General features: G+C 46.5%; 1 protein-coding gene across 2 annotated transcripts in view; it reads left to right on the top strand.

Annotated features, from left to right (window-relative positions):
• ABAT (4-aminobutyrate aminotransferase) overlaps window positions 1-26,215 on the top strand; it is an 88,117-nt gene that overhangs the window by 8,055 nt on the left and 53,847 nt on the right. Inside the window, exon 2 of one of the 2 annotated variants that reach the window (XM_060285100.1) lies at window positions 25,241-25,472. The exons of the other annotated variant lie outside the window; for it this stretch is intronic. The gene's annotated coding sequence lies outside the window, so the exon portion shown is untranslated. The remainder of the gene's footprint in view (window positions 1-25,240; window positions 25,473-26,215) is intronic. 2 annotated transcript variants of the gene reach the window in all.

Raw genomic sequence — 26,215 nt, 5'->3', positions numbered from 1 at the left:
ATAGAACATGAACGGGGGCTCAGAGACTTCATGGAAAACTGTTAAAAGAAAATCTTCAGGAAAAAGGTGCCGGGGGGTGGGTGTGGGGGGAATAAAATCATGGTTCCAAATACAGATGCAAAAACAAACACTTGTCAGTGATTTTAGTAAGCTCACTCAATGAGAGAACCAAGCAGATGTTGGAACTGGTTCAAAGGAAAAGTCAAATAAAGCACAATTGTCTACCGAGTCAAGGAATGCTTAAATGCATTACAAATGGAGACAAAATAAAATGGTTGGACAAGACAGAATTGGCTTCTCTTTCAGATTCCTACAACTTACAAAGAGTTGAAAAAAATAGCTCGAAGATAATGAACAGGGCTAGAATCAGATATCTTAAAAGTTTGTGTTGTATGTAAACGATGCATAGTTTTCCATTGAGATGCAATTTTTTTTTCTATAAAACCAATGTTCAGAGGATGGGGGAGGCATATGGTGGAGCCCACCCAGGGTGGATGGGCGAGGAGAGGGAAGCTGCAGGGGGGCCAGATCATGGACAGCCTGGTGACCCTAGGTAATGAGTTCAGACTTGACCTAGAGACTCTTGGGGAACCTGGAAGGGTTTTAAACAAGGAGGTGACCTGATTTGATTAGCACTTGAGCAATATCCTTCTGGAAGATTCGTGGAGAGTGGACTGGTTGTAGAAGGAGCAGACAGAGAAGCCTGTTAAAAGATGAGATGGTGGGGGCTTCACATAGAGTAGGGCTCGGCAAATATTTTCTTTCAAGGGCAGGTAGTAAATACTTGAGGCTTTGTGGGCCACACAGTTACGATCGCAACTGCTCAAACTGTACCGTGAAATTTAAATGAATGGACGAATCTGTGTGCTAATAAAACTTTATCTACAAAAACAGGCTGGGGGGCCAGATGCCCCCCCCACCACAGTTTGTCAACCCCTCATCTAGAGCAGCGTCAGAGAGGCTAGAGCTGTCCATGGTTTTGACAGGCCTCCTGCATCCCTTCCTCGAGATGTTTAGAGGCCATTGGCAGCTGTTGGTGGGAGTCCAGGGACACTGCTCCCCTCCCTTTGAGTGTGGGTTCCCTGAGGGAATCAGACGATCCCTGGGGTGGATCACTGGCCTTCTAGCAAAAGCTTTCAGGACCTCGAAGCTCCTTCAGGGCAAGATTGGCCAAACAGCCTCTTAAAGCAGCCAAAAGAGCAAGCCGTCACCTCAGCAGGGCTTTCCTGCGTAAGATCAGAGTCTGCCTCCCCTCTTTGCCCAGAGCTGTAAATAGCTCTCTGCTGGCTTTGCAAGTGCCATTCTGGGGACAGGCTGGAAATGAGCACACCAAGGAGCATTTGTGCAAATTACTGCCTGCATGCGAATTTGCATGCTTGGCATCCTGCCCCAGCCCTAAGTGCACAGTCCTCCCAGGGGCTGAAAGCAAGACTCAAAGAAGAGCCACACACAGAAGAGCATGGACGTTCTGACCTGGGGACAGCGTCCAGGAGCGATCCAGGGTTCGGCTGCCAGGGTAATGATAAGCTAGAGGGACAAGAGGAAACATTCAGAGGACCCTGGACGGAGTTTCAACTCAGGCTCTGCCCATCCGAACGCAATGACCCATAAACAGTGGCAACTCATATTTGCTGAGAATTTGGTGGGTGCTAGGGCTATTCTGAGGGTTTTATGTGTATTTTTTTGGTCCCATTGCTCACAACAACCTAACGAGGAAAGACTGATCAGGTTACAGAGGTAGGAAATGGAGGCTCAGAATGGATGACTGACTCCCGGGCTCTCATAGTAAAAGCAGCAAGTCTAGAGAGAAACCCAGGCTTACAGTCCCCGACCCCTACTGTCTAACACTAAGCCACACGGATGCCTCTGGGTATGCCCACTGCTCTTGCTGGCCTCAGTTTACTCATCCATCAATAGGAATAATAATGTCTTATCCCTTGATGATCACAGCAGAGTTTGGGAGGACCAGCTGCCACAGCAAATGAGAAAGCATGGTTCGAAAGTCAAAAATGCTGAATAAAGCTGGTGGTGGGTGGAGAAAGCCCAAAGCACTTCCAGCAGCAGCCGCCCACCAGCAACTCGGATCATTTGCGTAATTGATAGATTCGACCCTGTGCAACCCCTCAATGTCCTGCTGTGGGCTTGGGGTGGGGTCTGTTTCTTAGACCCTCCTATGGGGTCAAGGAAGAAGTCCTGTATTTGGAAAGCAGCTGTGTTGCTGGCCCCCTGAGTGCCCTGGAGGTTGTGACTTCTGGGTCTCAGTTTGTTCATCTGTAAAATGCCAACAATACTGCCCTTTGAAACAGCGTATGGGTGGTTATTAGATTGGATGATAAGGGTGAGTGGTTGAATGCTTTCTACCTGCCAGGCACTGGGCTCTATTTGGATTATCTCATTTAATGCTCTCAATAGTTCAGATGGGGTTGACCTTTCTGTGGACATGGAAACAGAATCAGAGAGTTTTAAGTTTCTTGGCCAAGTTCACAGAGGTAGGAAGGGCCAGAAACTGGACATGTGAGACATAATTCAGTCTATAGCAAGACTACTATAAATTGTGTTGCCATGAACATTCTAGAACAAAGTGTTTTAGACTCCACCAGCAGTGTGTATGAGGGTTCCACTTTCTCCATACCCTTTCCAGCTCCAGCACCTCGACTTGCTATTATATTTTAACCATTCCAGGGGGTGTGTAGTTGTGGGGGGTTTTTTTGTTTGTTTGTTTTATTTTTGGCTTCATTGGGTCTTCGTTGCTGTGCACGGGCTTTCTCTAGTTGCGGCGAGCGGGGGCTACTCTTCGTTGCAGTGCGCAGGCTTCTCATTGCAGTGGCTTCTCTTGTTGCATGCAGAGCACGGGCTCTACGCACGCGGGCTCAGTAGTTGTGGCTCGCGGGCTCTAGAACACAGGCTCAGTAGTTGTGGAGCATTGGCTTAGTTGCTTCGTGACATGTGGGATCTTCCTGGACCAGGGCTCGAACCCGTGTCCCCTGCTAACCACTGTGCCACCAGGGAAGCCCCTGTAGTTGTTTTAAAAATTTCTCTACTAACTGAATTCTATCACCTTTTCTATATGTCTGTTGACCATTTGAAGTTTCTATTTTATGAAGTGCCTGTTAAGATCTCTTGTCCATTTTTCTTTTCTTTTCTTTTTTTTTTTTTTGCGGTACACAGGCCTCTCACTGTTGTGGCCTCTCCCGTTGCGGAGCACAGGCTCCGGACGCGCAGGCTCAGCGGCCATGGCTCACGGGCCCAGCCGCTCAGCAGCATGTGGGATCTTCTGGGACCAGGGCATGAACCCGTGTCCCCTGCATCGGCAGGCGGACTCTCAACCACTGCGCCACCAGGGAAGCCCTCTTGTCTATTTTCTTTTTCTTATAGCTTTGGACTTGTCTATTTTCTTTTTCTTATAGCTTTGTAGGAGTTGTTTAATCATGCTGGATAGTGAACCCTTTGCCAGTTATATGTTATGTATATTCTACTCTGTGGCGTGACTTTAGTTTTCAATGGTGACTTTTGGTTATTGGAATTTTTAATTTTTACATATTTCATATTCATCTTTTTTCATGGTTGAGGCTTTTTGTGTTCTATTTAAGAAATTTAAAGTCATTCATATTGCCCCTTCAATTTTCTAGTAGCTTTCACATTTTGCGTTTCATATTTATCTCTATAGTCTGCCTGGGGTTGACTTTTAGGTATCGAATGAGGCAGGATCATTATAAATTTTTCTTTCCATGTGGATAATCCCATTGACCCAATATCACTGACTCTTTATAGGAAATCAAGCATTCATATAAGTGTAAGTCTGTTTTTCTGTTCTCTATTTCATTTGTGAAGTGTGTTTCTTTGCCCTACGCCACATTGTCTTAACCACTGTAGCCTTAGAATATGATGGAACATTCCAGATTGCCTCTAAAGAGGCTGAACCAATCAACACTTTTACTAACAATTCAATAACGGTATAATTTATGGATGTATGATCCTAAGCATAGACACAGCTTAAAGAAGTTTACAGTTTTATAAGTGACCAGACATGACCCAAATAATTATACAACAGAGGTGTCCTGTAAATGGGGTGCCACAAAGAGGGAGGTATGTGGGGCTGAGTGTGCATGGGGTGGGCAGGGGCTTGGGGGAGGTTTGATCTGGTGGGAGAGAGATCAGGGAAGGCTTCCCAGAGGAGGTGTGTCATGAATCAAAATTGAGGGTTAGTAGGAATTAAGAAATCAGAAACAAGGGAAAAGCATTGGAGGCAGTGGGAACAGCAATTGCAAAGTTGCTCTGGCACAGAAACCTACACAGGATGGACACTAGATCCAAGTGGCAGAACCTAGAGAGAAGGGGAAGTTACGGTATGTGAAGGTGGGAAAGGTCAGAGGATCCAGACCTCAAGGCTTTTGAACCACATTCAAGAGCTGGTTTTTATACCAAGAACAACTACCCTAAGAAAAGAACAGGAATCTTCCAGATTAAGGGCAGTTCCAAGCACCTTCTCAGTGCAGCTAGAGTTGCTTCTTTGCAGGAGAATCTGTGTGACAACCTCTGTAGTAACACATGGGTCCTATAGCCTCATCCCACAGTTCCTGGCACTGAGCGTCTGGGTTTTCCTGGAAGTGACAGTTTTTCCTTGCAGGCAGCCCGAGTTCTGCCGGCAGCAGCATCTGCCCAGCTCCATATCAGGTCTGGAACCCTTCTCTCCCCAGCCTGGAGAGTGTATCCTGCTTGCTGGGCATTTGTGGGATGCCAGGCCCTGCGCCATGGACTTGAGCCATTCCTCTTCATTCATCATCATCTCTACTCATCACCCCACAGATGAGAAAACAGCAGCTCAGAGAGCTCAAGTCACTTGCCTAAGACCACACAGCTTCCAAGGGGCAAACATGACAGTTTTCAGCTCTCTATGAATTTTATTTTCTAAACTTAAATGGTACTTTTTCTTCCTTTTCAAAATAGTGGGTGAGATTCTTCAGGAATTTCACCTGCAAAGTTCCAACACTGAGTCTGGATTTTAAAATATCCCCAGATCTGTGCCCTGAACTGAACCGATGAATACCCAGGCCTAAGACCCCTCATTCTGCCCTTGGCACTGCTTTTTCAATTTGGTAGCCAGCATGGGGTTTTGGTTCTTTCTGCACTGAGTAGAATAATTGAGAAGGTTTTAATACGTCAAGATATATGTCTGCTGGGGTTTTACAGAACTGGGGGAGGGGGAGAGAGCTATATCTACACCAGCACTTAAAATCTCATCAAATGGGTCCGTCCCTGTTTCAGGATGGGAAATCCAGACAGGGCCGACAAGATTGATGATGTTTTCATGAATCTGGGCATCTGTTGTGTTCCTTGTGGGTTTTCAAGGCAGGAATTTGCTGGCAAGAGAATGAAGAAGCCAGGAGCGTCAGAGAGGTCTCAGAGCCTGGAGAGATGGTATAGTTTTGGAACAAGGACTGGCTTTCCCCTCCACAGTGGGGTATGCTGGGGGGGGGGGTGGGAACAACTACGGATTTCCCTTATTCCCTCCCTTTGCAAGCCGCGCTCCCCGTATTGGCTGACACTTCTGTTTACTGAGCACCTTCTGTGCACGGCAGTGCGCTGAGTGCTGCAATTACCCTCTCTTGGGACCCCATAACAACCCTGGGACGGGATTTCAGACCCATTTTACAGATGAGGAGCTATTAACAAAACTTGCACCAACTCCCAGAAACTGACTGCGGGAGTTGGGATTTGAACTGAGTCGGCTGACCTGCTGCATTAGTCTGTCAGTGGTCAGGAATCCCCTTGGGGCAGACATAGTTTTGATTGGCATTTCTCTGTTAATTAGCGATGTTGAGCATCTTTTCATGTGCCTGTTTAAGAGTAGGGGATTTCCAGTGGGGCAGTTGTGGCCCCACAGGGGACCTTTGGCAAGGTCTGAAAACATTTTGGGTTGTCACAGCTGGTGGAGGGGATAGTACTGGCATTTAGTAGGCAGAGGCCAGGGACGCTGTTAACATCCTGCAGTGCACAGGACAGCCCCCAACCCACATACAGCAAAAAATTGGCTGGCCCAAAAAGTCTATAGTGCTGAGGTTGGGAGACCCTGCTTGAGAGCACGCCTTTTCCACCCCCTTTCGAAGGTTTTCTTGGGAAGTTTCTGTAAGGGGACGCCTCTCTCTCTGACACATTGTGCCTTGGGACTGGTTCTTACCGGGTCTCTGGGTGTTTCTTCTGCTAGGATGGCATGGCCTAGGCTCTGCATTGGAGTCAGTAAAATGCTTTAGATAACATCCAAGAAGGAGGTGGCAGCTGACCTCGTGATGTTCAGCTCAAGATGGGTTGTTGGTTTTTTTTTGGCTGTATGGTGCGGCTTGCGGGATCTTAGTTCCCCGACCAGGGATTGAACCCGGGCCTCCTCCTGCCGTGGAAGCGCCAAGCCCTAACCACTGGACAGCCAGGGAATTCCCACAATTTTAAAACCCACCATTCTGGATCCAGGGCATTTCCAGTACTGCCAGTTCACCCCTGTGTTGGTAGGGGGTTAAGAGAAAAATCCCCCCATGGGGGCCTGAAACTCAGGATACTTGCCATATTATATTCTTTTCCTTCTCGTGGGAACGCAGCACATGAATGCATTCATGCTGAAGCTACTAAACACGTGTGCCCGGGGTCACCGCACGTGTCCGGGTGAGATCCTGCGTGTTTATCCTGGGGGATGAGCAGCTGTGCAAACTCTCGCCTTTTGTGTGGGGTTTTGCTACGTTGCCCAACTGAACAGTGGAACACTTGGGCAAGTTAGTTAGCCTCTGTGCCTCTTCTGTAAAATGGGGTTAATAATCACATCTGATGAGGTATCAGACAGATTGCTTGTCTTCTCTGAGCCTTGTTTTTTTGCTCTGTTAAATGGGAGGGTTGGACAAGATCTCTGAGGTCTTTATCCAGCTCTGAAAGTTTTATATTTGAGATGCCCAGTTGCCACTGCCACTTTGCTAAAAGAAGAGCTTCCGGTGGAATAGTGGACTTGGCCGTGACAGGTGCACCCCGAAGGCTGAGCCATCCCTGGAGTAACTTTAGAAAGCTGGTCTCGGCCCATGTCCGGTCAGGCACTCACGGGCAGAGAAGGAAAAGGAAACTCGAGGAGGCCACCTCATCCTGACAGAGTTCCAACTGGGGGCTCTCGGGGGTGAGTCCCCCAGAGCTCCATGCCCCCTTCCCCACACACACGCTGTGCATCCCCAACCTCCTTCCGGCTCCCCACGTATTTCCTCACATGAACACAAGGCCCAGTAGACGGTGTTCTGTGGGAGCCGCTGAGCCCGGGAGCCGAGCTGGTACCAGGAACACCGGCATCCAGCCTTGTCTGACCAGAGCCCATATCTCCGTGAGCTCTTTTTTCTGCATCTCTTCAGATCTGTGAAATGAAGAGTCCCAGGTTTGCTTGGGGATGTCCTTTGGAAAGAAGAATGGCATGTCGACGCCACATGGTTATTGGGGAAAGTTGCTGAGTCTACAAGACATCTCTGCACTTGATAGGCATTGGATGAGAGACAGGAGAACTCCTCAGAGATTTCTGTTAAAAGACCAGAACGAGAGACAGATGGTTCATAGTGGCTGCGATAAGAGGCTGGTGACTTGGTGTACTTTTCATTTTCTGCAGGAGCCAAATGATGGTAGAGATTGCATTTCTCCGCACCTGTAGAATCGCCCCATAGCAGCATGCTCGTGAAAGCCAGGCAGCCAGACAGATATGGGTTCAAACCCCAACTGTCAACTTATTCGATACAAGAAGGGGGGTGAGTTTTACTTAACCTTCTGTGAATCTGTCTCCCCACCTGCGAAATGGCTCTGCCGTTGCATCACGAGATGTTTAAATGCATCAGTGATCAGAGAGGAGAGATAAAGCCTGACCCACAAAAGGGCGCTTCAGATTTCTTTGCCTTGGTTTTCTTATCCACTAAATGGGAAGACGTCTTCCATGTGATGGAGTGGTGTTTTGTCTCAAAACAAACAGCACTCGTGGTGACAGAGAGACACAGGGTAGTTACTGGTGATAACCAACCAGAGCAGTTTGCCCCAGGACACCCGTCATTCCTTGGACAGTGGACCCGGGGGAGTGGACAGTCCAACAGGGCACAGAATCTCAGAACCTGGGACCAGGAGGAATCTCTGAGCTGATCCAGTCTAACCGTGATGCTTGAAACTCCTCTCCTGCATCCTAGATGAGAAGACGCCTCCAGCCTCTGGAGTCGAACCCACTCCAACACGAGGAGCTTCCTTAGTGATTGGCCTGAAATCTGCCCGTCCTGGTTATTTCTCTCTCGTTTTGTGACTTACCCAAGACGGCAGCCATCGCACAAGGCACAGCCGGCACATGAACCCAGGTCTCTGTGCTCAGCTCGTGCCCATAGCCCCCATGTTATTCGGGATCCTATTGCGGCCTTCTGTTCTGCCCAGGTTTCTGGGCACACAGCAGGGCTGGTGTGACTGTGCAGGGGGACTCCCGGGGAGAAGGCTGCTCTCTACCTTGAGAACTCTTGGGAATTTTGGGAGTCAGCAATCTGACTGTGTCCCTGAGACCTGGTCAGCCCTTCTCATCTGCAGGTGCTGACCGGCTGATGGGACTGTCACAGGAGAGACGGGGGAGTGTTCCCAGCAGCCGGGTGCGCTGGGGGCAGACCTAAGGAACACTGGTCTTGGATGGCTTGTCCCAGCTGACCCAAGGCCACCTACTTCCCCAGGAGAAAGCTGCCTAGGTTGAGGAATCATTTGTTCTCGCTCTTTTTTTTTTTTTGGCCTCACAAAGCTGCAAGATCTCAGCTCCCCAGCCAGGGATCGAACCCTGGCCCTGGCAGTGAAAGCACTGAGTCCCAACCACTGGACCACCAGGGAATTCCCAATCATTTGTTGATTTTAGTTTTTCCTCCTACAAAGTCAGCATGCTGCCCCCATTCCCAGAGGTGTCCACATCCCAAGGACTTAGCAACATTCAACACATAAATTATATTTCATGTCCATGATGAAACAGAGGTGAAGAGGAGCTTGCATTCCGGGGCAGGGAGACGAATGCATCAATGAACAAATGGGAAACTGTGAAGGGCCTCAACGAACATAAAATTTGGCAAGGTGAAGTAGTGGAGTCTGGAAGCCCTCTCTGAAAGTGTGATTTCTGAGCTGTGGAACGTGCCACCCATTCAGAGACAGTGAAGTATGTTGGCCGGGGCCGGGGGGGCGGGGGGGGGGGCAGGGCTCTGTACAGGAAGTGCACGCAGGACCCAGGTCCAGGGACTTTGAGGTTGTAATGAGAAGGTTGCGTTTTATTGTCTTTGCAATCAAACACCATTGGTAGGCTATTAACCAGGGAGTGACATTGGTCTGTTTTGGCTGCCCCATGGAATGTGGATTGAACAGGGCCCCAGGGAAAGCTGCTGTGACTTGGAGGTGGCTTGGATTCGGGTGGAAACAGAGAGAGAGGATGTCCTGGAAATGTCTGGAATGATGTCAGGACCTGAGGGAGTGGCATCAGTGCCTGGGTTCAGATCCCAGCCCGAGTGATGAGCATACGAGCTTGAGCCTTCCTTTCCTCGTGTGTAAATTTTAAATGGGAGGAGCCGACAGTTTGTGAGTTGGAGGTGATGAGAACAGTGCCTATCTGTCGTGACTCAGAAACATTCATTGAGAGGATGCTGTCGTAACAAAGTATCACAAACTGGGTGTCTTGAAACAACAGAAATTTATTCTCTCACGGTGCTGGAGGCCCGAAGTCCAAAATCAAGGTGTCAGCAGGGCCACGCTCCCTCTGGAGGCGCGAGGCCTCCGGCTCGGTCTGCCCGAGGGAGAATGGAAGCAGCTGAGTCCACAGCCGGGAGGTACCTTCAGTCCCCTCCCCCCAGGGCCCCTACAGGCGACCCCATCATGGTCTCTGAGCGAGGAGAGCCAAGAGGTAGGCAAAATGGGACAGTGTCCCAGATAGATCTTCTCTCCCTAGAACCACCTGAGAAATGAGGTGTGCCCAGGTTTGAAGGAAACTGAGGTTCAAAGAGATGGCACTAAGCAGATATTGACTAGAAGAGCCAATATTTGAATTGCAGCATCGTGACATAGGGCTTGTGTACTTTCCTTCCGCCCTTCCTCACCAGGGCTCTCCCTCCATCACACTAGCTCCAAAAGTGCTGAGACGTGGACAGAGCCTCTCAAACTGAGTGTGGTTAATACAACAATTGATCATTCTCTTCCCCACTTCTGTGGGTTGGCTGGGCTCAGCTGGGCGGTTCTGGCTGTGGGTCTCTCATACAGTGGTGGGTCAGGTGCAGACGGGATGGGAGTCATCCCAAGACTCGACTGGGCTGGGTGTCCAAAGCACTACTTCCCTCCCAGGCCTGGCCCTGTGGTGCTTCTGGCCTTTCTCTCTGCACAGCTCTCAGCCTCCAGAGCCTCTCCCTGAGACTTGGGCTTCTCATGCATGGCTCGGAAGTCTCAGAGAAGTCCGTTTGCTTCCATGGAGGCTGCTTCCAAGAGGTAGGAAGAGGATCTGCCTGGAACTGGCACAGCATCACTTCCGCCATATTGTTTTGGTTTGTTTCCTGGAGGCTCCATTAAGATATAATTCACATGCCATACAATTCTCACATTCATTTCACAATTCAATGAGTTTGGGAATATTACGTTATTAGTGTTTTTTAATTGTGGTAAAATATATATAGTGTGAAATTTGACATTTTAGACAGTTTTAAAAGTACAACTCAGTGACATTAATTACATTCACATTGCTGTGCAACCACCACCACTATCTAGTTCCAAATCCTTTTCATCCCCCCCAAACAGAAACTCTGTAACCAATAAGCAATAATTCCCTTTTCTCTCCTCCCCCCAGCAACTGGTAACCTCTAATCAACTTTTTGTCTTTATGAATTTGCCTATTCTAGACATTTCAAATAAGTGGAATCATATACTATCTGTCCTTTACTTGACTCCTTTCACTGAGCATGATGTTTTCAAGGTTCATCCATGTCGTAGCATGTATGAGTACTCCATTCTTTTTTATGGCTGATTCATATTCTGTTGTATAGATAGACCATATTTTCTTTATCCATTTATCTGTTGATGGACACTTGGGTTGTTTCCACTTTTTAACTACTGTGAATAGTGCTGCTATGAACACTGGTTTACAAGTATCTGTTTGAGTTGCTGCTTTCAGTTCTTTGGGGTATTTACCTAGGCGTGGAATTGCTGGGTCGTATGGTAATTCTCTGTGTACCTTTTGAAGAAACAGCCAAACTATTCTCCCTAACGTGCCATACTGTTTTGGTCAAAGTAGCCACAGTAGCCTTTCCAGATTCAATAGGTTGTAGAGACAGACCCCTACCTCCTGAGGGGGGAGCAAGGTCACAGAGACAGGATGTGCAGCAGGGGAGATACTGCAGTAGCACCTTTGCAACAAGCAAACTGCTGCACGGACGGGGCATTGATCAGTCCATTTATTCATTCCTTCAGTGAATATTTATTGATGTTGTCTGTGCCAGGTGCTGTGCCATGGTGGGGATACAGGGCATCCAGTGTGTGGTTCTTGCCATCTCAGAGCTTACAGTTACTTGGAGAGAGTCCTGAACTAAAATTATGCAATTGATTTTGGAGGAAGGGACCTGGGTTTTCTTGATATTCCTTTTCTCCTTCCTTTCACCCTTTTTTATGTTTTAAATTGTTATGATCATCTTTAAAAAAATTTTTTTATTAGAGTATAATTGATTTACAAATCAGTACACCTGATTTACAGGTGTATGGCAAAGTGAATCAGTTATACATACACACATATCCACTCTTTTTTTAGATTCTTTTCCATATAGGTCACTACAGAGTACCGAGTAGAGTTCCCTGTGCTATACAGAGGTCCTTATTAGTTATCTTCTCCTTCCTTTTACCTTTTTTAAAATGGATGAATAGCTTAATATGGCAAACTGCACTAAACTTAACATATGGCTCCATGAGTCTTCACCTATGTAAACACACACGGGACCAGCACCCAGATCACAATACGGACCATTCCCAGCCCCCAGAAAGTTCCCTCGTGCCCCTTCCCAGTTAATAACCCCCAGAGGGTAACCGCTGTTTGACATCTATCAGCAGAGATTAGCTTTGTCTGTTTTTGAACTTCATCTGAATGGGATCTGCAGGAGATGCCCTTTGGTGTCGGGCATCTCCCTCCTGCTTGTGAAACCCTGCAATTAATGCTTTAGTTAAAAGCTGCAGTAGGGCTGTGAGCGCGTGCAGTAGTGAGACAGAACCAAATCTGGGGAGAATCATATCAATACTGACAACAGAAGAGCTTGCTTCTGTTATTTATTATGCTTGCATTGGCAAGCATAATAAATGCCTGTGAAGCATTTATTATGTGCCAAGCCCTGCATGAAATTATAATGGGGGCAGAAGTCAGAAGGCCATGGGCTCTGGGACAGTTCCCAACGGGGTTGGACTCCCACCTCTGCTGTTTATCATCGGGTGTGACTCTGGGCAGTTTACTTTAATCTCTCTGTGCCTTCGTTTCCCCTTTTGTAAAATTAGAATGACCATTGCTGTATCATGTCACATATCTCAGTGATCAAAATAGACACGAAGCTCTGTATTTAGGGAGCTCGAATCCTTATGGGGATGTGGGGAAGATAGACAGCTTTTTTTAAAATTGAAGCATATTTGATATACAATATTGTCTTCATTTCAGGTGTACAGCATACTGATTTGGGTTTTTTGCAGATTATGTTCCATTATAGGTTGTTACAAGCTATTGGGTATAATTTCCTGTGCTATACAGTAAATCCTTGTTCCTTATCTCTTTTATGTATAGTAGTTTGTATCTGTTAATCCCATACTCCTCCTAATTTATCTCTCCCCTGCTCCCTTTCCCCTTTGGTAACCATAAATTAGTTTTCTATGTCTGTGAGTCTGTTTCTGTTTTGTATATAGACTCATATTATTTTTTAGATTCCACATATAAGTGACATCATATAGTATTTTTCTTTCTCGGTCTGACTTTACTAACATAATATTCTCTAGGTCTATCCATGTTGCTGCAAGTGGCATTATTTCATTCTTTTTTTATGCCTGAGTAATATTCAATTGTGTGTGTGTGTGTGTGTGTGTGTGTGTAGACTGCAAATGCTGGCTCTGGAGAAACACGCACCTCCAGTGCTGCCTACGTGTTAGCAGGAAAGGAAACAGCGTCTGCTGCAAAGAGTGGCTCCACCAAACCAGGGTTTTCGCACTTTCTCTAAAGACTGCACTCTGGACGTGGATGCACATGGGTCACTGTTGTGTCGTTAGGAAGATAGGACCGATCCGTGGTTTCAAGGCTTGGAAAGCCTAGATCAGCGTTCAGCAAACTTTTTCCGCAAAGGGCCAGATGGTCAATATTTTCTGCAGTGTGGCCGTGTGATTTCTGTTGCAGCTACACAGCTGCCTTTGTAGTGCTTTGTAGTAGCCACAGTGGCCGGAAATGAACGAGCAGATCTTCATTTGCAAAAATCACGCAACTGGCCACACTGTGCAGACTCATAGCTTAGAATTTGAATCCCTGGGCAGCCAAGCCTCAGAACATCCTCTTTCTTTTTTTGTGAGTTCCAAAGGCCAGAATTCCTGGCCTTCCAGGAATTCTGGGCTTCCTGACTCCAAGCTTCCCTTTCCTCCTATGTCTTGGGATGAGTCGAGAAATTTCACTTTGTGTTGACCACAGGTGCCCTGAGCTCCTTGACTGTGCTGACCTACTTTCAACTTTCAAGCATTTACAACTGGGATTGGAATCCGGTTTGACCTGGTTCAATGCCAGGAAACAAACGTCCCTTTTAGAGTCCATTTGAAAGCTCACCTCCTCCTCCCACATCTTCAGAAACCAAATCGAACACAGAGATCAATGTTCCAGTGTCTGTGAGGCTCTCTGTTAATGCCGTGTCAATTTATTCAATACTTGTTTTCCTGTAATTAAATGTCTAGACACATTTTGCTGCCATCAGCTGAGGCTACCCTAGCTCTCTGTTATCATTTCTCTGTATATTATTAGAGAGAAAGGCTGCTTTCAGGTCATTAGCAATGATTCAGAAAATACCAAAAGGTGGAAAAAAGTAGACTTCCACTCCATAGCCCCATATCCAAGACAAAATGGTGTTGAACAGAAAATCCATTTCTTTCCAGCCTTCCTTTCTCGTGTATTGGTTTATGGGTTTGTTTTGGCACCTCTATGAAAGTATAGCCAGACTGCATATAAAATTTTACGGTCTTTTCTCTCTCATTACATCACTTCAAAAATCATTCCTCTGGGGCTTCCCTGGTGGCGCAGTGGTTGAGAGTCTGCCTGCCAATGCAGGGGACACGGGTTCGTGCCCTGGTCCGGGAAGATCCCACATGCCGCGGGATCCCACATGCCACTTATTGAAGAGGCTGTCTTTTCTCCATTATATATCCTTGCCTCCTTTGTCATAGATTAGTTGACCATAGGTGCATGGGTTTATCTCTGGGCTTTCTATCTTGTTCCATTGATCTATGTTTCTGTTTTTGTGCCAGTACTATATTGTCTTGATTACTGTAGCTTTGTAGTATAGTCTGAAGTCAGGGAGTCTGATTCCTCCAGCTCCGTTTTTTTTCCCTCAAGACTGTTTTGGCTATTCAGGGTTTTTTGTGTCTCTGTACAAATTTTAAGATTTTTTGTTCTAGCTCTGTAAAAAATGCCATTGGTAATTTGATAGGGATTGCATTGAATCTGTAGATTGCTTTGGGTAGTATAGTCATTTTCACAGTATTGATTCTTCCAATCCAAGAACATGGTGTATCTCTCCAGCTGTTGGTATCATCTTTTTTTTTTTTTTTTTGCGGTACTCGGGCCTCTCACTGCTGTGGCCTCTCCCGTTGTGGAGCACAGGCTCCGGACGCGCAGGCTCAGCAGCCATGGCTCACGGGCCCAGCCGCTCCACGACACATGGGATCTTCCTAGACTGGGTCGTGAACCCGTGTCCCCTGAATCGGCAGGCGGACTCTCAACCACTGCGCCACCAGGGAAGCCGTGTTGGTATCATCTTTAATTTCTTTAATCAGTGTCTTATAGTTTTCTGCATACAGGTCTTTTGTCTCCTTAGGTAGGTTTATTCCTAGGTATTTTATTCTTTTTGTTGCAATGGTAAATGGGAGTGTTTCCTTAATTTCTCTTTCAGATTTTTCATCATTAGTGTATAGGAATGCAAGAAATTTCTGTGCATTAATTTTGTATCCTGCAACTTTACCAAATTCATTGATTAGCTCTAGTAGTTTTCTGGTGGCATCTTTAGGATTCTCTATGTATAGTATCATGTCATCTGCAAGCAGTGACACTTTTACTTCTTCTTTTCCAATTTGTATTGCTTTTTCTTCTCTAATTGCCGTGGCTAGGACTTCCAAAACTATGTTGAATAATAGTGGTGAGAGTGGACATCCTTGTCTTGTTCCTGATCTTAGAGGAAATGCTTTCAGCTTTTCACCATTGAGAATGATGTTTGCTGTGGGTTTGTCGTATATGGACTTTATTATGTTGAGGTAGGTTCCCTCTATGCCCACTTTCTGGAGAGTTTTTATCATAAATCGGTGTTGAATTTTGTCAAAAGGTTTTTCTACATCTATTGAGATGATCATATGGTTTTTATTCTTCAGTTTGTTAATATGGTTTATCACATTGATTGATTTACATATATTGAAGAATCCTTCAATCACTGGGATAAATCCCACTTGATCATGGTGTATGATCCTTTTAATGTGTTGTTGGATTCTGTTTGCTAGTATTTTGTTGATTTTTGCATCTATATTCATCAGTGATATTGGCCTGTAATTTTCTTTTTTTGTAGTATCTTTGTCTGGCTTGGTATCAGGGTGATGGTGGCCTCTTGGAATGAGTTTGGGAGTGTTCCTCCGCAATTTTTTGGAAGAGTTTGAGAAGGATGGGTGTTAGCTCTTCTCTAAATGTTTGATAGAATTCACCTGTGAAGCCATCTTGTCCTGGACTTTTGTTTCTTGGAAGGTTTTTAATCACAGTTTCAATTTCATTACTTGTGATTGGTCTGTTCATATTTTCTATTTCTTCCTGGTTCAGTCTTGGAAGGTTATACCTTTCTAAGAATTTGTCCATTTCTTCCAGGTTGTCCATTTTATTGGCGTAGAGTTGCTTGTAGTAGTCTCTTAGGATGCTTTGTATTTCTGTGGTGTCTGTTGTAACTTCTCCTTTTTCATTTCTAATTTTATTGATTTGAGTCCTCTCCCTCTTTTTCTTTTTTTTTTTTGCGGTACTCGGGCCTCTCACTGTTGTGGCCTCTCCTGTTGCGGAGCACAGGCTCTGGACGCGCAGGCTCAGCAGCCATGGCTCACGGGCCCAGCCGTTCCACGGCATGTGGGATCTTCCCGGACCGGGGCACGAACCCGCATCCCTGCATCAGCAGGTGGACTCTCAACCACTGTGCCACCAGGGAAGCCTCAGGGGTTTTATCTTGTTCCTTCATCTGGTACATAGCACTCTCCCTTTTCATCTTGTCTATCTTTCTGAGAATATGGTTTTTGTTCCACAGGCTGCAGGATTGTAGTTCTTCTTGCTTCTGCTGTCTGCCCTCTGGTGGATGAGGCTGTCTAAGAGGCTTATGCAAGTTTCCTGATGGGAGGGACTGGTGGTGGGTAGGGCTGAGTGTTGCTCTGGTGGGCAGAGCTCAGTAAAACTTTAATCCGCTTGACTGCTGATGGGTGGGGTCGGGTTCCCTCCCTGTTGGTTGTTTGGCCTGAGGCAACCCAACACTGGAGCCTACCTGGGCTCATTGGCGGGGCTAATGACAGACTCTGGGAGGGCTCACGCCAAGGAGTACTTCCCAGAACTTCTGCTGCCAGTATCTTTGTCCCCATGGTGAGCCACAGCCACCCCACCCCCGCCTCTGCAGGAGACCCTCCAACACTAGGAAGTAGGTCTGGTTCAGTCTCCCCTGGGGTCACTGCTCGGTCCCCTGGGTCCTCATGTGCACACTACTTTGTGTGTGCCCTCCAAGAGTGGAGTCTCTGTTTCCCCCAGTCCTGTCGAAGTCCTGCAATCAAATCCCACTAGCCTTCAAAGTCTGATTCTCTAGGAATTCCTCCTCCCGTTGCTGGACCCCCAGGTTGGGAACCTAACGTGGGGCTCAGAACCTTCACTCCAGTGGGTGGACTTCTGTGGTATAAGTGTTCTCCAGTCTGTGAGTTGCCCACCCAGCAGTTATGGGATTTGACTTTACTGTGATTGCGCCCCTCCTACCGTCTCATTGTGGCTTCTCCTTTGTCTTTGGATGTGGGGTGTCTTTTTTTGTGAGTTCCAGTGTCTTCCTGTCGATGACTCCAGCAGCTAGTTGTGATTCTGGTGTTCTCGCAAGAGGGAGTGAGAGCACGTCCTTCTACTCCGCCATCTTGGTTCCTAGTCACAGATGCTATTTCTTGAGTATAACTGTGTGCTAGCGAATTGGCCACATTTCTTGGCAGAACGTCTAGACCCTCTGGATTAGAACTTTGCATACACGAGGATGTCAATAATTTTTTTCTTTTCCATTATAGTTGATTACAAGATATTGAATATAGTTCCCTGTGCTATATAGTAGGACCTTGTTGTTTATCTATTTTATTTATTTATTTATTTTTATTTTATTTTTGGCTGCATCGGATCTTAGTTGTGGCATGCAGCATCTTTGTTAAGGCAGTCAGGATCTTTCATTGCAGTGTGTGGGCTTCTCTCTAGTTGTAGCATGTGGGTTTTTCTCTCTAGTTGTGGCACGCAGGCTCCAGGGTGCGTGAACTCTGTAGTTTGCGGGATGCAGGCTCTCTAGTTGAGGCACACGAGATCAGTAGTTGTGGCACGTGGGCTTAGTTGCCCCGTGGCATGTGGGATCTTAGTTCCCTGACCAGGGATCGAACCTGCCTCCCCTGCATTGTAAGGCGGATTCTTTACCACTGGACCACCAGGGAAGTCCCCATCTATTTTATATATAGTAGTTTGTATCTGCTAATCCCAAATTCCTAAGTTACCCCTCCCCCCTCCCTTTTCCCTTTGTTAACCGTAAGTTTGTCTTCTATGTCTGTGAGTGTGTTTCTGTTTTGTAAAGAAGTTCATTTGTATCATTTTTTTTAGATTCCACATATAAGTGATATCATATGATAGCTATCAACAATTTTTTTAATATAGTTGTGTCATTTGGAGAAGTTTCTTTTCTTCCAAGCCCTCAGTGCTCTCATCTATAAAATGGGAATAGCAAGAATTCACTCAACAAATAGTGAATGTGTGCCTTGTGTGTGCCATGCACTGTGCTGGGTGCTCACCCCATCTCTGGGGAATGGGGAATATCCTGGAAGGCATGGAATAAGAAGATACACAAATAAATGTATAAGTGCAAGCTGTGATAAGTGGAAAGGAACAGTAACACAGGAAGCTGTAAGAAATTACAGCAGGACAAGCATATTTCCATGAGGTTCCATGAGGAGATAACACGCAATGATTGAGACCTGAAGGATGCACAGAAGCTGGCCGAGGAGGCCTGAGGGAGAATGGCCAATGCAAAGGCCCTGAGGCCACAGAGCTCTGTGCTTTCCAGGATTCAGAGGCCAGAATGGCTGGAGACAGTGAACAAAAGGCAGTGGCAGGACATGAATTAGGAGAGATAGACAGGCGGCTTCGTGAAAGACTGGGAACCAAATTGTCCTTAGCTGCGGCGGAGTGACAAGCTGAGAGCGTGGAATTAGGAAGGTGACTCTGTCCCTGCAGTAGACCTGCCGAGAGATGCCCAGGCTGGAGCACCTAATGGAAATGGAGAGAAGCAGATGAGTTAGAGGCAGATTAGAGTTGCCTTTCTTCCTCCCTTCTCTGGTTTCATCCTCAAGCTGATGACCAGGTAATTCTGGTCACATTCAAAGAATCAGCACCAAGGTGTGGTTGACTTTTATGCCGGTTTACAGCCTGCATTTCTGAGGCAGCAGCCACACCATGGAGCCAAAGAGCTGGCTGGACTGAACTCCGGTGCATCCTCGCTAGGCATTAGGGATGTTGGCAGCCCAGGTCAGGTATCACTTGTGCTTCAAACTGGTCCAGGATCATCCAGGACCAGTCATAAAATCACCACCACCATCCCCATCCCCAGTAGAATACAGCCAATCTTTGCATGTCATAAGTAAAACCAGGGGGAGGAGCAAGCTCTTATGATCTCACAAAAGAATGAAGCCACCATTGTGTCCGACAGGGAGCTGCTTTGAGGGGTAGAAACTTGAACTTGGTCATTCCCTCTAATTCATATCCCATCGAAACAAAAGGAGGCATGCTGGTGGCGGGTTCACGGTCTGGTTTGCTATCCATTTTTTTTTTTTTTGAGGTACGCAGGCCTCTCACTGTTGTGGCCTCTCCCGTTGCGGAGCACAGGCTCCGGACGCGCAGGCTCAGCAGCCATGGCTCACGGGCCCAGCCGCTCCGCGGCATGTGGGATCTTCCCAGACCGGGGCACGAACCCGTGTCCCCTGCATTGGCAGGCGGACTCTCAACCACTGCGTCACCAGGGAAGCCCTCCATTCTTAAGGTCCCACGTTGGTTCGGAGTTCAGAGTGCGTTGCATACTTTTTAATGTTTATTTGATCGTATATATTGATTAATCAGATTGTTTAAAATTAAGTGCCGCAAGTCAAATCCTTTTTCTTGGGAGTTTAATTTTTACAGACTGATATGTGGTAGGAGGAGATCGGACATTAGCGGGTGGCCGTGAGGGGCCAGGTTTCCTCGGATAATTAGCTCCATGGTCTTGGGCTTGTCACCTAAACTACCTGAGCTTCATTTTTCTCCTCTGTAACTTGTAGGAGCGCCTGCTTTCCGGGGTGGAGAGAATAGTGGAGTTAATATATGTGAAACACTTAGAAGAGGGCCAGGCATCTAGCAGGTGCTCAGTAAATGGTGACCAAAAACATTATTGAAGGTTTAGAGTCATTCTAGGTATGTAAAGGCACCACCTAAGCTGCCACACACGACTGCTGAGCACCAGAAACGTGGCTCACCTGAACCGAGATGTGCTGTAAGCGATTCTAAAGATGCAGTAGACCCAAAAAATTAAAATGCCATTAAATTGTTAAAAAGAAAAGAAAAGAAAAAAAAGAAAAATATGCCATTAATTAGTTTTTACATCGCTTATGTGTTGAAATGATATTTTGGATGTATCAGGTTAAATAGAACATACAACTAACATTAAAATTTCACTTCCCCTTTTTTGATAACGTGTTCAGTAGAAAAAAATTTTTAATGGGAATATTCAGTAATTTGGGTATGGCTCTGGTCTTTTTTTGTTTTTATTATTAGAGAATAGTTGATTTACAATGTTGTGTTAGTTTCTGGTGTACAGCAAAGTGAATCAGTTATACATATACATATATCAGTTCTGGTCTTTATCCAGTCCTATTTTGGATGTTAGGTGATCCATGAATTTACCAATGGCTATATCCATTTTATTTTTTTTAATTTTATTAAAGTACAGTTGATTTAATAGAAAATTTTAAATTGCATACCTGACTCGCATTTAGAGTTGACCCTTGACCTACACGGATTAAACTGCACGGATTGTTTTCAATAAATGTAGTACCTATAGGGACTTCCCTTGTGGTGCAGTGGTTAAGAATCCGCCTTCCAATGCAGGGGACGAGGGTTCAATCCCTGGTCGGGGAACTAGATCCCACATGCATGCTGCAACTAAGAGTTCACATGCCACAACTAAGGAGCCCGCAAGCCACAACTAAGGAGCCCGTGGGCCATAACTAAGACCTGGTGCAATCAAAAATAAATAAATTAATTTAATTAAAATTTTAAAAACTGAGTCTATAAATATATATGTGTGTGTGTGTGTGTATACACACACACACACACAAATATATATATAGTACCTATATTTCCACTTTCCAGATCTTTGGATTAACTAAGTGTGACAGAGAGTTTGTGTTGGATTTAGAGATCACAGTATGTGGAATACAAAAAACTAGGGTTTGAGTCCTGATTCTATTCACGCTGTTTCAGCTTCCTGCCCTTGGGTGAGTCATTTATCAATTCCTTTGTTTTTGAGGCAGAGAGAGCAGTACTCGGATTTTGGACTGTGGAGGGTTGATGCCCCTAACCACCACGTTGTTCAAGGGTCAAGTGTATATTTTCAACAACACTGGTCTAAAGGTCTGATTTAAGAAGGTGGAATGATTAAGAAGTGGGAGAAACATGAACTTTGCAGTCAGAAAGATTTGGGGGTATCTGGGTAGCATCCCTCTGTATTTTATCAGGGAAGCTACTTAACCTCTCTGTGCCTCTTTCTCATCTGTAAAATGGGAGCAAAAATCCCTACTACAGGAGAGTTGTTTTGAGGCTTAAATGAGATCATACAAGTAAAGTGCTTACCTCAGTCCTAGGCAAAAAATAGGCACTCAAACAGAAGCAACAAGTATAGCTTTTGTTCCAGGCACTTAAGGGGTGTTTAGTATTCAGAAGTGGGCTTGAGGGGCTTCCCTGGTTGCGCAGTGGTTAAGAATCTGCCTGCCAATGCAGGGGACACAGGTTCGAGCCCTGGTCCGGGAAGATCCCACATGCCGCGGAGCAACTAAGCCCGTGTGCCACAACTACTGAAGCCTGCGTGCCTAGAGCCTGTGCTCCACAACAAGAGAAGCCACTGCAGCGAAAAGCCCTCGCACCGCAACAAAGAGTAGCCCCTGCTCGCTGCAACTAGAGAAAGCCAGCGCACAGCAGTGGAAGACCCAAAGCAGCCGATAAATAAATAAATAAAATCTAAAAGAAGTAGGCTTGAATACACTATGGGAAACAGTATGGAGGTTCCTCAAAAAACTAAAAATAGAGTTACCATATAATCCTGCAATCCCACTCCTGGACATATATCCAGAGAAAATGCTAATTCAAAAATACATGGACCCCTATGTTCATAGAAGCACTATTCACAATAGCCAAGACATGGAAGCAACCTAAATGTCCCTTGACAGATGAATGGATAAAGATGTGGCACACATATAAAATGGAATATTACTCAGCCATAAAAAAGGATGAAATAATGCCATTTGCAGCAACATAGCTGGACCCAGAGATTATCATACTAAGTGAAGTAAGTCAGACAGAAAGACAAAAACCATATGATATCTCTTATATGCAGAATCTAAAATATGACACAAATGAACCTATCTGCAAAACAGAAACAGACTCACAGACACAGAGAACAGACTTGTGGTTGCCAAGGGGGTGGGGAGAGTGGGAGGGAGGGGAAGGGATGGAATGGACTGGAAGTTTGGGATTAGCAGATGTAAGCTCTTAGATATAGGATGGATAAACAACAAGGTCCTACTATATAGCACAGGGAACTATATTCAATATCCTGTGATAAACCATAATGGAAAAGAATATTTTAAAAGAATATATATATGTATGGGCTTCCCTGGTGGCGCAGTGGTTGAGAGTCCGCCTGCCGATGCAGGGGACACGGGTTCATGCCCCGGTCCGGGAAGATCCCACATGCCGCGGAGCTGCTGGGCCCGTGAGCCATGGCCGCTGAGCCTGTGCGTCCGGAGCCTGTGCTCCGCAACGGGAGAGGCCACAACAGTGAGAGGCCCGCGTAACGCGAAAAAAAAAAAAAAAGAATATATATATGTATGTATAACAGAATCACTTTGCTGTACTGAATAAATTAACACAACATTGTAAATCAACTATACTTCAATTTAAAAAGAAGTGGGCTTAGTAGATCTGAAGATAAACTAATAATAATGACTCTCATTTGTGTAGCAAGATGACTTTGCCATGCTGTTTTCACCTCCATTGCCACCTTTGATCTTCAGAACCCCTCTGGGAGGTATGGTCAGCCCCTTGTAGATCTGGGGAGACTGAGGCACGGGGACCCTGCGAGGTTTGAGCAGGACCTAGAGCCAGGCGCCTTCCTGTCAACCCCATCATGCTCCCCTGAAACTTGCCATGCCTCCAAAGTGTGTTCCAGTTTTTGCTTCACCCTCCGGTTAGGTATTTTCCACAGTCATCCCTGGAACAGGGGAGAAGACCATCACCTAGTACAACCAGCCCCTACAGGACTGACCTTACCTAAGGGTGCTGCTGGGGTGCTGTGTGTTACCTGGGGAGACTTGAAAGGCTGGAAAGGTATTCCTGGTGAAGAGCTAGTGTTGATACTTGTGACAGAGAAGAGGCAGCTCATAAAAGCACGTTCCCTGGACACATTGGTCTACTTAAATCTCAAACCAATGTGATACCCAAGTGTAGGAACTGCTGGGGACTTAGGAGACATTGCCCCATACATGCTCCTTTGCAAATTCTTTGACTTAGATTTTGATAAATTGCTCTCCGAGGTATTTGTATAAATGTGTGCCCCCACCAGCATGGCCAGATATTTCATGAAGATAAATCAGTGTGGAGAAAGCAGAGGGAGAGTGAGATGGCAGCCGGGAGACCAGCCAGGAGGCTGGGGCAGCTGTCCACCTGAGACATGACGGGTCTGGGACAAGAGGAGAGGCTGGAGCCCAGAGCTAGTGTGGAAGTAAAATCCCAGGGCATGGTACCAAGTGAAGGTAATGGGAGGGAGGAATCAAGGGTGTGTCTCGAGTTTCTGGCTTGAATAAATGGGTAGACAGTGGTTCTGCTTACTGAGGTGCTGAACACAGGAAATGGAATAGGTGTGGTGAAGGGAAAAAATGATGATATTTAGTTGAGAAGGTATTGAGCTTAATGTGCAGGACCTCCTGTTGGAACAGGGAGGAAGATTCAGGGATGGTGAATCATTCATGGAAACCATGAGTGTGCATGAGGTCTCCCAGGGATGCACGGATGGGTGGATGAGTGGGAGGCTGGGTGGGTGGATGGGTGGAAGAGAAGGTAGATGGGTGGATGGATGGATGGATGGACAGCTAGATGACAGAAATCTAGATTTTGTTCTACTTAGATTGAATCAAATTAAATTGCTGTTTTGTTCTTAAAAATGATCAAATATTTAATTTTATTCACGCTGAAGTATTTGAGGGGGAAGGGCACTGATGTCTGCAGTTTACTTTGAAATGCATCAACAAATCGGGAGGGTTAATGGATGGAAAGAGGGGTGGATATGTGAGAAAGCCATCATGGTAAAAATGTTAACAGCAGAAGCTAGGCAGTGAGTGGACAGGTATTCAATGTCAAATTCAACTTTGGTGTACGTTGGAAATTTCCATAATAAATTCAGGGGAAATGTTTTTCAATGGTCAGATGTTGACATTTTTCATGTGGTTTCACCGAATGTTTACTCTTCATTTGGCCAAAAGATCCTTCCAGGTTTCCTTTCTGTGGCATCAACAGATCTGCCTTGCTGAGACTCCTTTGGCCTTACTCTTCCCAGAGATGGGGGCTGAGGGTCAGCGATCCCCACGCCACTCCCAGAGTTCACGTTAAATTGCCCCAACACGCTGATTACCGCGCCAAGTTCGCCGGTATCTGGCTTGTAATAATTATAGATTTCCTCTGCGATTTGAGCCCATTGGTTGCCACGGCAACGGCGTAATAGCTCAACTGAAGCGCTGTCACGATGATTTAGAACCAACTCGTCTCTCTCGCAGCCTCCAATCTGGGTGCCCCCACCCCCTTGCCGTCGTCATAGCAACTGATGAGCAGCATGTGACCAAAAGCTCTGTGTCCTCCGCCCACCACTTGCCCTCCCCATCTTGTGACCATTCCCACTTCCTCTTCTGGGCCCCCTGTGGACAGGCATTGACCCCAGCTTGGTCTGTAATGGGGAGGCTAGAGTAATCCCCCAGACCCCTCCCAGAGAGGGGGTCAGAGGGACTGGAAGAGACAGGGCAGCCCGTCAGCCCCTGGAGGTCTTGGAGATGACCTGGCGCCCCTCAGAGCCCCTCAGGGCTGTGGCCCCATCATAGGCTGGATCTGCTGCCGCCGCCACCGAGTCCTGGGGAAGCCATTTAGGAATCTGAAGCCTTGGATCTCTGCTTTGTAGCTTCAGGAATTCCCGAGCCTGTTAGAGAAAAATCTAGGGAGAGACCCCCGACGGGTCAAGGGGAGAAAAACAGTCTATTTCAGAAAGTCCCAGAGCAGGTGTTTCGTGTGGATCTTTTCCTTTCTGCTTCTGTCTGGAAAGCTCTCTCTCTCTCTCTCTGAATCCATGTCTCGCTCTCTCCGCCCCTCCTCCTCATCCCTTCTCCCTCTAAGCACTTGCTGGGAACCAGCTGAGTGCATCCTTTTCCAGATCTGCTTTGCTTCCTTTTCCAGATCTGCTTTGCTTCCGAGGAGCCCTTTTCTCCCTCCAGTATCTGAGCCCATGTTCTGGGGACGGACGGCCTGGGAGTCTGGAGCATCCTCCCGAGGGGGGAGCTGGTACCCGGTGGCGCCTCTTAGGATGAACCAGCTGGCCGCGTCCCTGGGACTCTGCAGGATGGCATAGAGGAGGCATTTTAAGCAGGCGGGAGCTGGGCTTGCTGCAGGACCCTGACGACCAGGCGCTGTGAGTGTAGACGTGTGTGTGTGTCCATGTGTTCGCATGTATCTGCTGACATGTGGAGGTGTGTCATTGATATCTGTGGTGTTTGGCGTACAAGTGTGCCTGTGTGTGACTTTCTGTCTGAAGGACACACAAACCTACATGACAGATTTTTCAAGGATATTTTGTGGAGAGAACAGAGCAGGATGAGCCCCACCCCTTTCTATTTAATTTAATTTTTTATTGAAGTATAGTTGACTTTTTAAAGTATGGGCCCCTTTCAAGTGGGAACAAAATGAAGACAGATGTTAAAATGACAAGTAAGGAATTTGCATTTATCAGTAGGTTGGCAGAACCACTTCCGACATGCGTCTGCCTCCTGGCCCCAGGAAATGAAGTGTGGGTCACCTTGAAAGGGCATTTTCACTCAAACCCCCCAAAGAGATCCTTCCTTTCTGTCCTAAGGGTTAAAACAGCGCACACACACACACACACACACACACACACACACACCTTTCTCTCTGAAACTCTGGAAAAATGGAAGGCTCACGGGGCCCCATCAGCGGGCATTTCACTTTCTTCCGCCACAAGACGGAAGGATTTTGCTTGACAACCTGGAGGGCTTAGTCAAGGAGACGTGAGGAAACTTTGGATGGCAACCTCCTCACATGGTTTACTTCCGCGGTCAATTAGAAGTCCATTTTGAATTTTTTGAGCGAAGCAGCCCAAGCCCCAAGAACCAGCAAGAGGCAAGCAGGTGTAGAAAG

Source organism: Globicephala melas, chromosome 15 (genome assembly GCF_963455315.2).
Source record: "Globicephala melas chromosome 15, mGloMel1.2, whole genome shotgun sequence".
Taxonomy (NCBI): Eukaryota; Metazoa; Chordata; class Mammalia; order Artiodactyla; family Delphinidae; genus Globicephala; species Globicephala melas.
Note: the sequence above shows the minus strand (reverse complement) of the source record. Positions and strands in the feature narration are given on the sequence as shown.